This window comes from Petaurus breviceps, unplaced genomic scaffold (assembly GCF_028583685.1).
Source record: "Petaurus breviceps papuanus isolate PSGF00001 unplaced genomic scaffold, PetGlider_PUasm1.0 139, whole genome shotgun sequence".
In the NCBI taxonomy this organism is placed as follows: domain Eukaryota; kingdom Metazoa; phylum Chordata; class Mammalia; order Diprotodontia; family Petauridae; genus Petaurus; species Petaurus breviceps.
This window is the reverse complement of record NW_027185697.1, coordinates 42,249-60,986: the sequence shown is the minus strand read 5'-3', so window position 1 is coordinate 60,986 and position 18,738 is coordinate 42,249. Positions and strand designations below refer to the sequence as shown.

Genomic DNA, 18,738 nt, shown 5'->3' with positions numbered 1-18,738 from the left:
AGCTCTTGGTTTCCTTCCTCGGAGCCGCCACTTCCCTTCGTTGCTGCGTCACTTCCTCCCGAAAGATGGCGGCGCACGGGCAGCATTACCTTAGAGCTGCGGGCTGATGGTGCAGGCTTCCGGAGTAGGAGATACCGTGGAGTGGACTAGACTGGGAGAATTCCCAAGACCCCTCCATGTCTGGTGACTCCCCGTGGGCTCTAGGACTGTGAAGAACCAGGATTAAAGGATTAAAGAGGAGGAGCAAGAGGGCGGTGCTCCTGGGAGGAGGGGCCGGGAGACGGCCCGTGCCGTTTGAAGGGCCAAGCCCCAGGCATGCGCAGAAAGCGCCCCAGCATCTAGACTACTATTCCCAGATGGCCGTGCGCGTCTCCGCGGCATTTTGCAGACAAAAGGGCTGAAGGATGGGAACTTATGTTTTCAACGTCACTTCCGCCTTGTTTCCTCTCTGCCTTTTCCCTGTTTGTAGCGGCTTCTGATTCCTGAGCTTAGGTATGAGGAGGTGCGGGGCAGCCGAAAGCGGGGCCAGGCCCAGGCCGAGGCTGGCTGCGGGGGTGCGGCGGGGTCGGGTCCTGGGTGCGGAGATGGGGCGGAGCGTCCGCCAGAGGAGGAAGGAAACTCCCGAGGCCTTACCGGGGTCTGGGGGCGGCCCGTGAGGGGGGGAGGGGCTGGAGGAGGAGCAGGTGCAGGGGGGGTTCTGGGGGCAAGTTCTAATCCTTCCTTAGTCAGGGTCGTTTCCCGTGTCCCTGGTCAGGACCTCCGCCCCCACCCCCCAAGCCTTTGTCCTTCCCCTGTGCCCAGGGTCCGAGGGCAGGTGCGCCTGGTGTATGTCCCTTCGGTCCTTCCTGCAGCCTTTCCTCTGGCCTCATCTCCTCCCGACATCCTTCGGTCCGTACCCCCCTGCTGAGAGGGTCCTGTGGCTGTTCTTTTTTTTTCTTTGAAGAAAAATTGGGCTCCTCCCTCCCCCCGCCCCAAGAGAAATGCCCCTCCCTTCTGCCCTACCCCGTCCTACCTCTTCTTCACCCCCCCGTAAAAGCCGGTTCCCTATCCCCCCCGGGGCAGCCCTCAGCCCGGCCCCCTTCCCACACACCCCCCTTTCCTTCCAGCTCTGCCCCCCAACTGGGAGCCCGCAGAAGGAGGGGATGGCTCCTGTGCCAACGACCCGGCCCCGACAGGTGAGCGCACAGAGGGGGGGGCTTCCCGGGAAGACCGGCTCAGGTGGGAGGCTTTCTGTGTCCTGTGCTGGGACCAGTTGTGGGCATCGGGAACTCATGTTTGGAGCTAAATGACACAGTAGACACCAATGTATCCTCTTCCCGCAAACAAAACAAAACAAAACCTTACGTTTATTATTTTTTAAATTTTGAGTTCCACATTCCTTCCCTCCCTCCAGTCCTTCCCCTGCCCATTGAAAAGGCAAACAGTAAGACAAGCATTTTGCTGGTGAAGTAATGTAAAATATTTTCATATTGTTCTTGAATGCAAGAAAAATGAAAGTGAAAAAGAATATGCTTCAATCTACAAAGTTCATCAGTTCTCCCTTCATTTTTTGTAATTAGTCTTTGGAATTTTCATGAATAATTTTAATATTCCATAAGCTGTTTGAACATATAGAAAAAGAAAGGCTGCTACCAAATTCCTTCTACAAAGAAGATGAGATTGGACTTATAGGAGGCATTCATATTTGGTACAAGATTGAGAAAACTATTGTCATAATAGACTATTAATAGGTGAACAATACAAAGAATATGCTTCTATCAATAGATGCACACAAGGCTTTTGACAAGATACAATACCTGTTCCTCTTAAAAATAGGAAGGATAGGCATAAAGGAAAATTAAGGTTCTCTGATGTTCCCCTTCTTGTCAGATTGGCAGAATTGATAAAAGTAAAGTGAGAAATTCTAGATGGCCTGTGGGAAAACACGTACATTTATATGCTGTAGATGGTTGTTGTTGGTCATCTTCAAGAACCATGACCTCAGGAAGGTGATGGCATGACATGCAAATAAATTGGGTTTAAGTGAGGGAGGGTTGTGCAGGGTCACCAGCCTCACTTTCTCCTGTGCCATCTGGGTTCGGTGACAAATGACAGCAAATGACAAATCACATCTAGCCAGTCACCCTCTGCCTGTTTGTACCTGGTAGCCCTCATGTACTGGCAGTAGGGGAAGTACTGAAATGTAATGGCCTATTCTGTTTTACTGCTAGCCAGATTGTCTTTATGTCATTACAAAAGGTATCAATAAAAGTTGGTTCCATCCTGAATCCCTTCCTGACCTGAGGTGATCAACCCCTCAGTGTGTTGTTACCTTGACATATATAGTAGACTCCTTTTAATTCTCCTTGTCTGAGCTTTGTCTTTTTAATCAAGGTGAAAACCGAATTTACCAGGGCCTTTGTACTTTCCTCAAAGAGTAAATTATTATCATTCATTTTAAAGCAATTAATATACCCAATTAAATATAGAACCGTTTAGAAACCAAAGTCTTACAACTTAATTAACCAAAGTCTTACAACTGAATTAACCAAAGTCTTACAACTTAATTCATAATTTCAGAACATTCAGATCAAAAGAAAAGTTCCTTTTCTAAGGGAGCAATTGCAAATCCCTCTAGAAATCATTTTATTTTTCAAAATAAGAGTATAATTTATATGATGGTTAAGTCAGATCCCCAGTTGAGAAAAATTTGGAACATAACAACATAAACAGCGCTACAGTGATAATACATAAAACAAAATTGACAGTCAAATAACATCAATTCATTTGATTATCTTAAAATTATCTTAGATATAAAAATCAAAAGTACATTATCGCAAATTATGAGCAAAGTACATTATAGAATACTCTGATTAATCTTACAATATTATAGGTTTGGTTAGTATAGTAACTATGTAGTTAAAGTCATCCCTTGACTCCACTTTTTAAAGAGGCCTATTCACTGGATGGACATTTACTCACTCGAAATGAGAACTTGAAAAGACATTAGCATAAAAGGACCGGGATATCCCATTGCATCCTGGGCCATCTCCAGTTGTCCTGATGAACATCTGGCCACTGGACCCTGATGGTTTGTAAGCACTAATAGTAGTCACGGTACTAATGGCAATTGCGAACATGCTGGCATAGTTCTCAAATGCAAAATATAACATACTCTTCATATAGAAGACAGAAGCAAAACAATTATTCAGAAACCAGAAAACCAAATCTCAATACCAGGAAACCTAATCCATCATAGCAACATAGAAGTTAATCCACCACAGTGCAGCAGAGAGCCACACCATCCTTTAGCCTTTCTACAAACCAGCTCTCACAAATCTAGCTGTCTCACTGGGTGTGTCCTCTCCTCCCTCCAGCTCTAACTACTCTGACTCCCAACTTCCTGTGGGCTCTGCCCCACCCATTCAGCAAGCTTCTACAAGAGGCTTCATGTGATTACATTCAGCCTGTTAGGTGGCAGGGAATATCTTTAAATTCCCATTACCATTTCATGACTTTGGAGGAGAGAATGAGGTTGGTGTCCTTGCACAGCACCCCCCACTCAAATAAAAACCAACTGCAAATCATGTGGTCATCTCCCTGATGTCACCATCCTCTTTGAGAACTAAAGACAAACTTGGCAGCCACAAATTATCAAAAATCACTTTATTTATGCATTGACCCTCTAGGCTGATTACATTCAGAGAGGAGCAAAGGTCTGATCCTGTTACATTTAACTCTTAGTCTTTTAGCTCCTAAACACAAGCCCTTAAATGCCAGGTTTTAAGTGTACTTTACATTAAAGGTAGATCTGCTCTTACCTGGTCCAACATCCCAGTTATCCTGCTGGGATCTGAATTTAAATGAGCCCGCATTCTAATTTAAAGTAGGAGAAATGTGGTAAGCAAACTGACTGCATTTTGTGAACAACCTCCATTCTAAAGCTAAGCTCTGCTTGGCTCTGAATCCCTTGCTTGCCTGGAAATCTCCAGGTTGCCTCTTCCTTGTTCTCCTCCCAACTCCTAAAGTCCTATGTCTCCTCCAATAAGAAATCAGGTGGGAGAGTGATGAGGGAGGAGAAACCTTCAGAAATGGCCAGCCTGGTGCATGGTGGCCCAGGTACAATATGAACTCTGGGGTGGAGTTTGGAGGCGGAGGCCTGGGAAGTCTAGGGCAGAAGAGGGTTCATCCCAGTGGCCAAGGCATTCCAGGAGATGGAGGCCAGGGCTTCGGGATGAAAGGCAGAAGGGATCCTGAGTACCTGGCTCTGGGTGTGATTGGAGGAAATAACCCTTCCTGGGGGCCTCAGATTCTGGGAGGACCCTCCCATAGTGGGCTGGCTGGAAACTGGAACTTGTGCTGAGATTGCTCTACCTTCTACCCTTGGAATTGAGAGCTCTGCCTTCTTCCCTCACAATTGAGATGTTTGTCTTCTTCCCTCAGAGCTGAGGTCACACTGCCTTCTCTTGGACCTGAGATCTCTGCCTTCTGTATACTAGCTCTGTGGGTGCAGGTCCCAGGTAGGTGTGAGCCAGCCCTTCAAACACTTGCTGACTACTGCTGGCTATTCATACTAGTGGGTCTCATCCTCATCCTCCTCCTCTGACCCTGTGGTGTGTCCAGCTCCAGGTCCATCTTCAGCAATCTTCCCTCCCTAGCCTGGCTACTGGACAAACTTCCTGCTGCTAACTCTTTTCCAGTCTCCCACTCACTTCCCAAAAGTCCAGGGTCACTCTTTCCAGATTTAAGATTGGGCTACTGAGGTGGCTAGGTGGCACAGTGAATAGAGCACTGGCCCTGGAGTCAGGAGGACCTAAGTTCAAATCCGGCCTTAGACTCTTAACACTTAACTAGCCATATGACCTTGGGCAAGTCACTTAACCCCAATTGCCCTGCCTTTCCCCCTTAAAAAAGGAAAAAAAAAAAGATTGGGTTTCCTTTACCCAAAATTCAAACCTTACCCCCAGGGACCCAGGAATCCTGTCTTGAGTGAAAGAAAAGGAGAGTGAACCTTGAAATGCAAGGTCAAAGAGCCTGGGTCTGCCTCAGAAGAATTTGACCACAGAGGCCTTCTTTCAGTCAGAGACAAAGTATTTTGTTGCCAATAGAAGGGGGTGAGAATTTTTTTTAAGAATCCTCATATTTGGTAGGGACAACTCTGACTTTTTTATATAAGGAAAAAGATTATGGGAAGATTTAGGATAGGATTGAGGGGTGCTGCATAGCCTGGGGTAGTCCAGAGGTAACAGACAATGAAGGGCTGGACTGGGTTGGGGCCACAATGAAAGGGCAGTTGAAAGGATTATTGAGTATCTGGGGAACTGTACTCCCTTCCCCTTTGCCTCTTGGATCAAGCTCTCCCTGTCAGACCTGGAAGACAGGATGCCCTGTTTATTCTCCAGGGTCTGAGCTGCACAAACAGCTCTGTCTGGTGCTGTCTGGGGAGGGGAGGAGAATTCTGGAGCTGGGTTAATTCAAAACCTGGAATTTAAGGGCTTGTGTTTAGGAGCTAAAAGACTAAGAGTTAAATGTAACAGGATCAGACCTTTGTTCCTCTCTGAATCTCTAGTCAGAGAGAGAGCTCTGATTCAGGAGCCATTGGGGCTGTGATTGGTCTCATCCCATCAGGGATCCCAAGTCTCTTCTGCCTCTTAGTTCTCTGAACAAGAATAGGGGAAAGGAGGGGGGAAGAGGAGGAGTAGGGGAGGGTGGGACCATCTTCATTTCTAAGGTGGACCCTACACGTAGGTTTCATTCTCTTACCTGAGGACAAGGCCTCACCCCCTGTAAATCCCTGTAGGCCAGCCTCCTGCCTTGGGATCCTTCTCCCTCCCCAGCTCAGTCTGCAGAAGACCAAGGCCCAGCCCAAGCAGGGAGCCTGGAGCCAGAGGGAATGGCCCCTGGGAGCTGCAGACTCCCACCCCAGGTGAGTGCACTCTGTCTACAGACTTCGCCAACATCAACAAAAGAGTCCATTTCTGTAGACAAAGAGGATTGTCTATGAGGCTGGCTGTCCCCTACCTATGGATTGTTTCTTTACAAAAACAGGCAGGAAATTGAAAATAGTAGTAACAACACCATCCTGTTCTCTGTACTGTAAATTGATTTATGGCACATTGGCATCACAATCACTAACTACCTCTCACCCCCACCCCCAATTGCTGCCCTCTCTTTTGTGGGTGTTTTTTTTTTTTTAGTTTTCCCTCATGATCCCTCTGTCACAAGAAAGACCACTTCACACATTCCTCTCTGTTCTGTAGGGGTCTTGTCCATGCCTGGCACTGCTCCTCATATCCATAGAACTGCACTCCCCTCCCCTTTGCCTCTTGGATCAAGCTCTCCCTGTCAGACCTGGAAGACAGGATGCCCTGCTTATTCTCCAGGGTCTGAGCTGCACAAACAGCTCTGTCTGGTGCACACTGACTGGCCCTTGTCTTGTAGCTGGTTTGACTCTCAAGGGGACACTGAGGGGCCAGTGAGTGGTGAAAGGAGCAAATACTATGAGCCAGGGGCAGGAGGTGTTCCTGGCTTCCTGCATACTTTGGTCCAGAGTTTCTGGAAAACATGGCAACTCAAGAAAACAGGTTAAGTCGGCTTCTGGGTCACATTCACATGTTCAGAAACCCTTACCAGAGATACATGGACCAGGCCAAAGAAAAGAATACCTTCTTTAGTTGTTAGTTAATTAGCATTTGTTAAGGGCCTAGTACTTCCCTTGTTAGAGAGGATGTAGGGGAAGGTCAAGTTTGGGGACCTATTCAAAGCTCTGGGAGTTTTCAAATGGTAGAAAAGGGGGTACTGGAGCAGACACTCAGTTCTTGTCAAAGGGGCATCAGGCCCTATGTGCAAAGACCCAGTGGAGTGACTTTCTCACCAAAATCCACTTTTGACCATCTTCACAACAACCCTGTTGGGTAAGTGTTCTTATTTTCTTTGTTATATAGTTCAGGAAACTGAGGCAAACAGAGATTCAGTGATTTACAAACCAGGATCACATAACCAGTAAGTATCTGAAGCTGGATTTGAACTCAGAGCTTCATGATCTTATACAATTTCATAGCACCATCAACATTATGTTAGTATGCACATCTTCCCACAACTCCTCCAACATTGACTGGTGCTGTTTTTTGTCATTTTTGTCAGTTTTACAGAGTATCAGATGAAATCTCAGTGTTGTTTTGGTTTACTTCTCTCTTATTAGTGGTTTGGAGCATTTTTTCATGTGGTTGGGGATACTTTGGAGTTCTTTCTGAGAATTTTTTATTCATATCCTTTGACCGTATATCTATTGGAGAACAGCTGTTTGTTATTTTTCAGGTGTTTCACTTGTGTCTGACTGTCATACATTGGGATTTTCTTGGCAGAGATACTGAAGTGTTTTGCCATTTTTTTTCTCTAGCACATTTTACATAGGAGGAACTGAAGCAAACAGGGTGAGGTGACTTGGCCAGGGTCACATTACTAGTTAGTATCTGAGGTTAAATTTGAACTCAGATCCTCTTGACTCCAGGCCTGGCGTTCTGCTCTATCTACTGTGCCACCTAGCTACCATTGAATCTTACTCTAATTGAATTATACTCAAAATATGTTCCCTAAGATTATTATAATTTTTTACTTCCTCTTCTGTTATAAAAATAAGCTCTATAAATCACACCTCTCACACGAATTACTGAGAAATTTAGTTAACTTGTGAACTGTTACATCATTGTTTACTAGCAAATTTTGTACCTCAGATTATTTTCTATTTCAGATAACTAATTTTAGCAGTTGACACCTGCTTTGCCAGAGATAGTTCAGTGTTTGAGAGGCTCCCAAGGAAAGTGTAGGAGAGAAAAGGTTTTAGGCTGCATACTGAACTGAAAGTCCACAGAGGTATTGTGCTGACCTCATTGTTGTGTGCTTGTGAAAGCTGAACAGTCTACCAGCGCCATGCCAAGATACTGAAACACTTGCATTTGAATTGTCCTAGGAAGATTGTGAAGGTCACCTGGCAAAATAAAGTACTGGACACTGAGGTTCTTTCTCAAGTTAGATTGCCAAGCATTCACATTCTGCCGCAGAGAGCCCAACTCTGATGGGCTGACCATGTTGTTCAAATGCCAAAAGTATGTTTGCCTAAAACACTATTTCATGGAGAACACATGCAAAAAAGGTACTCTCATGGTGGTCAGAAGATGTGATACAGAGTTGTAAATTGATTCCACCATCCTGGAGAGCAATCTGAAACTATGCCCAAAGGGCTGTACATTTTCTCCATGCTCATCCCTGATTCCCCATACATTCCCTTTGACCCAGCAATAATACCACTCCTAGGACTGTATCCCAAAGAGATCATAGAAGTGGGAAAAGGGCCTGTTAGTATAAAAATCATTATAACGACTCTTTTTGTGGTGGCAAAGAATTGGAAATCAAGGGGATGTGCATCAATTGGGGAATGGCTAAACAAGCTGTGGTATATGAATGCGATGGAATACTATTGTGCTATAAGAAATGAGGAGCACACTTTATCCTAGATTCCATAGAGACACATTCTAGAGTAAGACATTCCTCAACTTTATTCCAACTGATTATATCATATACTTTTCCCAATATTTCATTGAGCTCTTAATGACTGTGGATTTAAGTGTTGACTCTGATACTCAACAAGAATATAACTGTTGGGGGAGGTTAGGTGGCGCAGTGAATAGAACACTGGCCCTGGAGTCAGGAGCACCTGAGTTCAAATCCAGCCTTGGATAATTAACACTTACTAGCTGTGTGACCTTGGATAAGTCACTTAACCTCAATTGCTCTGCCTCCTCCTGACCGAAAAAAAAAAAAAAGAATATAACTGTTGGGTAAATCCCCTTTGTGTGCCTTAGTTTCCTCTTTTCACTTGATGAGGGTTAGACTGCATGAATTCTGGAGTTGCTTTTCAGGTCTAAATCTTGTGACTCTTTATGGTTTAGGAGTTGGTGACATTCCAGGATGTGTCTGTGGACTTCACCCCAGAGGAGTGGGGCTTCTTAGACTATCCTCAGAAGAAGTTGTACAAGGAGGTCATGCTGGAGAATGCCTGGAACCTGCTCTCCTTGGGTAAAGACATTTCTCCTGGCCCCTCTGAGTCTGCTATCAAAGAGAATGTCTTGATGCCTCAGTGTGCTGGCTTTGGAGCATTTATCAGTTAGTAGAAAGGGAAAAATGCTGGTGTCCTGTGTCCAAGAGACAGGGTCCCTCCTACTGCCTGGTTTTCCTGTAAAAGGTCAGTACATTGTATGAAGATAATATGAAGGTTTCCTTGTTGCCCCTGAAGCTGTCTCTTGGCAGTTCTAGGTAGCCTGAGGTCAAAGATGAGATCAGTGTTGAAACATGTCAGATGTAGAACTAATCCCATGGATTACTTAGTCCAATCTCTCCCTGGACATGAATTATTTCTGCCAGATCTCTGAAAACTGCTCAGGCAGCCTTTCCTTTTTGGGAAGGGCCAAGTATTTAGAATATTCTTCTTTTCAAAGAAACATCAATTTATAGCTCACAGATCTAGTTGTGCCTCGGATGACACTTGTCCTTAATCTTCCTTTACGTTGGCTCCCCATTCCAGCACAGATGGTAGGAAAGGAAGGAAGGAGATAAACCTTTCTCTTCACCTGCTGTTCACCAGCTGTGCTAAGTGCTTTCTTTACAATAATATGTTATTAGGTGATATTATTAAACACATTTGAGAAAACTGAAGGAAACAGAGGTAAAGTGACTTTTCCAGAGGCACACATCTAGTACAGTCTGAGGCTGGATTTGAACCCTGGCATTCCTGATTCCAGGCCCAGGATTTGTTCCGCTCTACTACCAGCTGCCTCTAGTTTCTAGACAATAGACACTGTGCAATGAGTCCATCCTCCCGGAAGAAGGTGCACCAAGGTCAAGTTTTCTGATTCCAAATTGGCTCCGTGATCTTCTCCCTCACCTCTCCCTGGGGCTCCCAAAATAAATGTCATGGAAACCATGCTTAAGGATTCTGGGAACTATCCTGTGCTCCTTGCTTGCCATGCCCCTATCAATGTTAGGAGTAACAGACTGGCCAAGAATCAGAATTTGACTAACTCAGGTTCATTGAGTTCCCCAGCAGGAGACTCTCACCAGAAGAGGCAATGACTGCCTGAATGAACAGTAACAAGATTTTATAGGTTTCAGGAAGTGAGGAGTCAGGTGGGAGACAAGAGCCAAAGCTGATTCCTAAAGGTCTAATTTGCTGGAACTCGGGGCTGACCTGGCACATCCTATTTTGGTTACTTGCATTACAACCATTAATAGGAGAATGAGCCAGATATGTGTGAACATGATGGAGTGATTCTCAAAATGGAATAGATTTGTATGTACACTGTTTTCCCTAAAGAGAACTAAATTCCGAGTTTTTCTCCATGCTCATCCCTGATTCCCCATGCTCAGGGCTTCCAGTTCCCAGAGAATATTTGATTTCTTATTTTGAGGAAAGGGAAGCACCATGGATGCTGGAACAAGAAGACCTGAGGAACTGCTGTCCAGGTGAGTGAGATGAAAGCAGGTAAATGAGAGCTCTGATTCTTGGCCTTGTGGCAAAGGAAGTGCTAGATTTGGGGGCAGGAACCCCTGACTTGGAATTCTTTTTCTGACACTTTCAGCAGTGGATCCATGGAGAAGTCACTAACCCCACTGAGTCTCAGTTTCCCCTTCTGTAAAATGAGGAAGTTGGACACCATGGCAATTAAGCTCTCTCCTAGAGATAAATCTGTGATCCTAAAAAAGTCAATGTTTGGAATTTGGGGGCATGAAGCTCCTCTGAAAGTGTGAAAGGGGGTTAGGCTTTCCTATATGGGCTCTTTCTTAGACTTTTTTCAGATCATGAGCATTGATTAAGTTCCTCCTATGTGCTTTGCTAAGCACCAGCGATATAAAGAGATACAAGGAACATCCCCTGTTCTCCTGGAGTTCAGAGGCTGCTGGGGCAGACGAGATGCCAAAAACAATGTAGAGACCTGTTATGGACAAGACAAATTGGAGCTCATTGAGAGAGTAAAGGCACTGAAGTGAAGGAGGACTGGAAAGGCTTGTGGAAGGTGGGCTCTAGCTGAGGCTTCAGGGAAGCCAGCGTGAACACTGTAGGCATGGAGATGGCATAGAGAGCCCAGAGAGGCAGGAGGTGGAGTGCCCTGTTCACAGAGCAGAAGGGAGGCCCATGCCCCTGGATTATAGCATGGTTAGTGGGGACATGAGGGGAGGGGTAGGTAAAGAAGGAGCAGGTGGTTAATAGCCCTAGAGAGAGTTTTCATTTGATCCTTTTCCTTGGGAGCCTCAGGAGGCTGCTGAGGACATAGTGACACGGTCAGTCAAGGACTTTAGGAAGATGAAGTTTGGTAAGTGGGTGGAGGAGTGACTATAATGGGGGGAGACTTGAGGCAGCTGGAACAAGCAGCAGATTCTTGCGCTACCTCAGGTGTGAGGTGTTTGGAGCCTGAACCAAGGCAGTGGCAGTGTTGGGAGAGAAGGGGGTGGATGGGAGAGATGTTACCTGGGTGATATCACAGGACTTCACAGCAGATTGAATATGGGGGTCAAGAGTGTGTGACATTTTATCTGTGAGTCTGCACTGTTGGGAGGATGTCTTGGAGAGCATTAGGAAAGTAGGAAGATGGGAGAGTTGGGGAGAAGAGAATGAGTTGGGGAACAGTGAAAGAAGTGTCACTAAAACTGGGAAGGGTGGGGGGGGTGATTATCAAAGGCTGCAGAGAGGGCAAGAAGGATGAGTTTGAGGAAATGACCAGTGGATTTAGGAACTTTGAGACTTTTGGTAATGTTGGAGAGAGGAATTTCAGTTAACAGTGAAATTGGGAATTGAACTACTGAGAATTTCAGAGAAAGCAGAGGAAAGGAGTTGGAGAAACCAGGTGTAAATGAGTTTCTCTAGCTGTTTAGCCATGAAATGGAAGAATGATATTAGAAAATATCTTGTGTTGAATGAATCAAGTGACTGTGTTTTGAGGCTTAGAGAGAAATGGTTTTTATTTGTGGCAGGAGGGAAGGAGTCATCACTCAATGTGGGAGAGACTGGAAAGTAGTGAAAAAGGGATGCTGCAAAGGTAGCACACTGCTCTGTCCTGGAATGGGATGTTTACCCATGGAAAGGAGTTGGCTTTAGCTTGCAGCACCGGGACCATTTCATCTGGCAGTGGTGTCAAAAAGGAAAAAAAGGTACTTGATGTATGGGAGATGAGGAAGATAACAAAGCTCTTGAGAAGTATCCAGTTTTTTCAGTCAAAAAATAGAAGGCACATTTCTCTGCTGAGAAGGTGTGTGGGGCTGGACCGTGGGAGCAAGCAATAAGGGACAGTTGGGAAAGAATGGAAAGAATTGGAAAAGTTGCTCTGGTGAATGAGATAGGGAGCCGGTTATGTGGTTTTTAGTCATTTTTGACTCTTCACGATCCCATTTGGTGTTTTCTTGGCAGAGATGCTGGAATGATTTGCCATTTTCTTGTCAGACTCATTTTACAGATGAGGAAACCAAGGCCAAGAGGCCTAAGTAACTTGCCCAGAGTCACACAGCTAGTAAGTATCTGAGGCTAGAGTTGAACATGAGTCTTCCTAACCAGTACTCTATCCAGTACACCACCTAGCTACCCCAAGGGAGTCAGTTAGGGAGATGTCAAAAGACAGCCTTGCCACAGTGAAGTCAACACCGAAATTAAGTGCCCTAAATTTGTGGTGGACCCAGGCAGCCTGCCTTTATGATTTCCTTCCTCTATTTTGCAGTATCTAAGTAGGAGCAAAGGGAAAGCAGAGTGTTTGAGAATGGAAAGACGTCTAGGTCAGTGGGATATCAGGGAGTTGAAGAAGTGATATTAGTAACGGTTTAAGGAGGAGGGTAGAGTTAGGGAGGAAAGAGTCGAAATCAAAACAAGAATGAGAAAAATTTCAGGCAAACCTTATGAGATACTGCAGGTTCAGTTCCAGAGCTCTGCAGTATAACATGAATATCAAGTGAGTGCCTTGAATTTTTGGTTTCTCAGTGCATATAAAAGTTATTTTTAAAATATACTGTTGTCTATTAGATACACAACACGATTATGGCCTAAAAATGTATGTGCTTTAATTTTAAAATTTTTTGTTGGTAATAAAAACTAACCCTCACCTTCGTCTTCAGTGAGGCTTAATCTTGCTAGTAGAGGCTCTGGCCCAGTGTTGATAGCTGGTGGTTGTTCACGGTTGGCAGTTGCTGTGGCAGTTTCTTCAACTAAGGCAACAGTGAAGTTTTCCATATTGATTCAACTCTTCTTTTCCATTGAACTTAAAGCTCCATTGTAGGATTATTGATTGGCCTAATTTCAACATTGTTGTGTCTCAGGAAGTAGGAAGACCCAAAGAGAGGGAGAGAACAGGTCAGCATGCAATAATAAAATGTTTTCTCAAAAAACAAAGCAAGACAAAAGGTAAGTACAATAGAGAAAGGCCATGTACTTCCATGAGCAGAACATGCCCACTTGTAGGGTTGGAGTTCTAGTTTCAGCTGCAGGGATGTTGGTCAGATCACAGCCATTCTGAGCTCATGGCCTGACTTGAGAATGCTGGGTCTGCCAGTGTCACAGGTGTTTGTGAGGATTCAATGTGATTGTGTATGAAGGAAGCTCTTTGTAAGCAAAGTCATCCTACAGATGTGAGCTAATGGCATTTTTAAATGACTGATTCTGTCCATTTAACTTTGAAGACTTTTCTCTTAGCCTGGGGAAGTAGGATATTCCTCAGTTTACTTTCTCACAGTGGAGGGAAAGGATGATAATTATATATGTATGTACATGTGTTTGTATATATGTTCTATTGTTTGTTTCTTGCAGAAGGAGAGATTAGTCCTGAAAGGAAAGAGACCACTGAAAAGCTAAGCATTTCTGTGAAAGAAACTCATCAGGAAATCTGCATGAGTGATGGTCCTTGTGACTTCACTGGGAGACAAATCTGTGCTCTATTTCATAGAATCCACACAGGAGAGAATCCTTATGATTGTCATCACTGTGGGAAAAACTTGAGTCAACAGTCATCCCTTATTTGCCATCAAAAAATTCATACTGGAGAGAAACCACATGAGTGTCATGAATATGGTGAATCCTTTAATGGAGAATCATCTTTCATTATTCATCCCAGTATCCGCAGTGACAGGAAACCTTATGAATATAATCAGTGTGGGAAGGCTTGGAATTGCAGCTGCATTCTTGCTGTACATCAGAGCATCCACACTGGAGAGAAACCTTATGAATATGATAATTGTAGAAAGGCTTTCACAGAGAGCTCCAGTCTTACTCAACATCAAAGAATCCACACTGGTGAGGAACTTTATGAATGTAATCATTGTGGAAATGCATTCAGACTTAAAAGCCATCTAACTCTGCATCAGAGAATCCACACTGGGGAGAAACCTTATGAATGTAATCAATGTGGAAAGGCTTTCAGAGTAAATTCCAAACTTGCTATACATCAGAGAATCCACACTGGGGAGAAACCTTATAAATGTGATCAGTGTGGAAAGGCTTTCACACAGAAGTTCAGTCTTGCTGCACATCAGAGTATTCACACTGGAGAGAAACCTTATGAATGTAATCAATGTGGAAAGGCTTTCAGACTAAATTCCAAACTTGCTGGACATCAGAGAATCCACACTGGGGAGAAACCTTATAAATGTGATCAATGTGGAAAGACTTTCACCCGTAGCTCTAGTCTTGCTGCACATCAGAGAATCCACACTGGAGAGAAACCTTATGAATGTAATCAATGTGGAAAGGCTTTCAGACTAAACTCTGGTTTAGCTGCCCATCAGAGAATCCACACAGGAGAGAAACCTTATAAATGCAATCAGTGTGGAAAAACTTTCAGGCTAAACAATGGTCTAGCTGCACATCAGAGAATCCACACTGGAGAGAAACCATATGGATGTAATCAGTGTGGAAGGGCTTTCTCACAGAGCTCCAGTCTCGCTGTACATCAGAGAATCCACACAGGAGAGAAACCTTATAAATGTGATCAGTGTGGAAAGGCTTTCAGGCTAAATTCCAGGCTTGCTGGACATCAGAGAATTCACACTGGAGAGAAACCTTATGAATGTAATCAGTGTGGAAAGGCTTTCACACGGAGCTCCAATCTTGCTGCACATCAAAGTATCCATACTGGAGAGAAACCTTATAAATGTGATCATTGTGGAAAGGCTTTCAGACTAAACTCCCAACTTGCTGTACATCAGAGAATACACACCTTATGAATGTGATAAACTGGAAAGACATTCACACAGAGTTCCAGTCTTACTGCACATCCGAGAATCCACAATGGAGAGAATCCTAATGTGATAAAAACTCTTTATGTATGCTCTCACTTTACTATAAAAATCTGATGAAAGCAAAGTCCAAGAGACATAATTTCTAGGTAATCATTTAATTAATTATGGCTAGCGAATAATTAATAACAGCATAGTCATTTAGCGCTCTCTCTTGTAAACTAAAAATGAATGATGGAGTCCTCTCAACATTTATATGCCCTTAGATAAGTGATTGTTACCAAAAGGTATAAATCAGCTCTGGTTAAAAATGAATTAGAATTAATATTATAATTAGAGATGGACTTATTCTAATGAGGGTCTGGGGGTAATCACTCATCACTCAGTCTTGGACAGAGAGACTTATCTCTCTCCAGACCACCATTGTCTGGGGCAATCTAGACTAGAGGGGGAATTCACTTCCCCTCAAACCTGTCTGACTAAAACATAATGGGCCAGAATCCATCTAGACTAAAAATCTCCTTACCTTTTGGTCACATCTAAATTTTCCCAGTTGTCTAAATCTTGCCCAAGATTTTTTTTTTTTCAGTAGCACTGCCTTGAAAGGCTGGTTGAATCACCAACAGGAGCTGATTTCTGAACAAGGAAATGGGTGGGGCGGGGAGGAGGAAGCTTACTTCTAATTCAGTAATTGGTTATAGTTCGAGAGAAATCATTTCTCTAACATCACAGAATCTGTTCTAGAAGACATAGCTCATTAATATAATCATGAAAACTGTTCAGTCATCCCTAAACTCATCCCTTATTTCCCATCTGAATTAAGATGATATAGAAACCATTTTCCTGTAATGAATGTGGAAAGACATTCAGATGAACTAGAGCTTGATAGACATCAGAAATGTCACCTTCTGAACAAGCCCTCTCAGGACTCAGTTGGGAAGGTTTGCAACCAGAGATCATCTCTTTCTTTACATCAAGGATTCATAGTGGAGAGAAGACTTATGAATGTGCTCCATGAGGACCTGAATTTTCCTAGAAGAGCCAGGTCACTAGATGCCACAATATTCACACTGGAAGGAAGCCATATAAAAGCATTAATTGTGGGAAGGCCTTCACCTGGAGCTTATATGTTCATGTACATTGGAGAAGTTTTCCTGGAGATAAAGCTTATGGATCTAATTAATGAGGGATGGCTTCTCCCTGAAGCACAGACCTCACTAGACATTGCTTATTTTGTATAGTGCATGAAGCCCTAGATATGGATTGAATTTTTCTCTGAAGTCCCAAGGTTTCTCATGACTCCCCTAAAATATTCCACCCCCTAGGGTGAAGCCTGCTACCTGTACTCTCCTCCCACTATAGTGAGACACATTGCCTGCTTACCCTCCAAGCTGTCCTAGACTGGTAACATGCTTCACTCCTCCAAAATTGGTTCTGAGCCATTATTGCAAAGTTGTTTGGAAGAACCTGGACAGGTTACTGCTTCACCTTATCATCTTGGCTCCAGAAGTCCTCATGCCCATTTTTGCAGGAAATATTTCCATGATAGTTTACATTTTCTTGAAAAGATTTCTTGTCTTTCCCATTCAGTTCTATTTCTTTGCATTGATAATTTAAGAAAACCTTGTCTCTCATTTCTGTTCTCTGGAATTCTGAATTTATTTGGGTATAGCTTTTCCCTTCCCTTCCTCTTCAAAGTAGTGTTAATGGGATATAAGATCTTCCCTGCCTATTAATAGGCCTCAGGTGGAACCCTTTAAGGGAGGCTTGCTTGTAGGAAGGCTTTCACACCTTTTGTTAATATCTAATTAGGCACTGAGACAGGAGGGTGGTGATGCCCTCTGGTTCTAAGAAGGGCATTTATATTCTGAGGTTAGCATTTTGCTTTGGGGCTCGCTCATTGGAAGAGTGTTCTTGTGATTTGACTGGATGAGACTCTGGGTAGCCAGCTTTAAAAAACCCACATGTTGATGCCTCTCTCTGGTTAACTGTGTATGTATTGCCTTGGTCAGACATTTGGATCTGTCTCTTGATCTGTGCTAATTTCTCGGAAGCCCTATCTGTTGGTCTTTATTTCTCTTCTTGTTTTTTCTCTGTTTGTAATATCTTTGAAGTTTAGGGTGCTACCGTTTTCCCTGAGCTAGTGGATATAATTTTAAAAGAATATTTGACCCCTTGAACAGCTATCTTTCCTAGTAAAGCAGATCTGAGAACCTGTGCTGGCAGACATCCTGTGCATCCCTGTGTGGTTGGTGCTACACTCAGCTATTTGTAAGGCCTCATCAGACAACCACTTTGCTTTCTTGCTCTTTTTCTTTGAGAATATATTTAGTTGCTGTCTCCTGTACAGTATTAAGAAGCTCTGTCCCTAGTTCTTTGGGCACTCTGTCTACCAGATCTAATCCCCTAGATCTATGCATCACTTCCAATTTTTATCCATAAGCAATGATATTTAGGTCATATCTCTGAGGTCTAATGGTTTTCCCCATTCTATTTGATTCTGAATTTTGCTATAACCTTAAGATCTGAGGCTTAGTCAGCTTTAGTTTGTGTTTTGACTGTATGCCTTTTCCCTAGAGATTGTTTTGGATTTTCATAGAACTTAGGAGCTTTGGCCTCTCTGGAGTCAGCAGTTGGAAGATAGCCTTGTTACTATCATGTTGAATTGTTTTCCTTGGATTTGAACAGTATTTGACTATGCATTGGAAACATCTTGCTGGAGATAGAACTTATGTATCTAGTTAACAATGTTAAGTGTCTTGCTCAAGACTTCATTAGATTTCCCAGTATAAGAGACCCCATTAAACATAAAAAATTACTTATTGTGATAAAGCCTTCTAAATGGCATGACTTTTCCCCCTGAAATCATGTTTCTCATTATTCTTTAGTAATATTCCTTTGAATTTATATAATGTAATTTCTTCAGCTTTCAGCAGTTGATTGGTGCTTACTTTGTTTCTTGTTCTTTGCTGGCACAAAAAGTTCTGGTATAAATATTTTGTTAACTGACTGAAGTTATAGTCTAGAGTATTAAAATCATAGCTGGACAAAGTGACTCTATGTAAGATAATTTGGAAAATCAATTGAATTGATGCCATTTGATTGGCAACAAGTTTTGTTTTAAATCTGTAATACTGCTTTTGTTATTATGCTTCAAAATTTTATTGTATGCTTTGGAAATTATTTGATAAGAATTGTTAACTTTAAAAATAATACCTAGAGGGGGATGCAATTATTTTCTTCAGATATCTGGATGCTGTGAAATGATGAATTAATCTTAGAGAATGTGGTTACAATGTTTAAAAACTGCTAAGTATTTCATTGGATGTATTTGTCTTTAAAAAAAATAAGTTACCTTTTGGGATAAGTAGAAAAGAGTTTTAAATTCTCCTTATCTGGGATTCTTTGGTGACAGACTGACCAAATATTTTGGGCAAGGTCATAAAATCTTTTGAGCCCTGGGAAGGAAATTGCTTAAAGAAGAGGTTGTCTAAA

General features: G+C 43.2%; 1 pseudogene; it reads left to right on the top strand.

Moving 5' to 3' along the window:
- Nucleotides 1–859: 859 nt before the first annotated feature.
- On the top strand, nucleotides 860–18,593 carry LOC138144453 (zinc finger protein 708-like; annotated as a pseudogene).
- The last annotated feature ends 145 nt before the right edge of the window (nucleotides 18,594–18,738 follow it).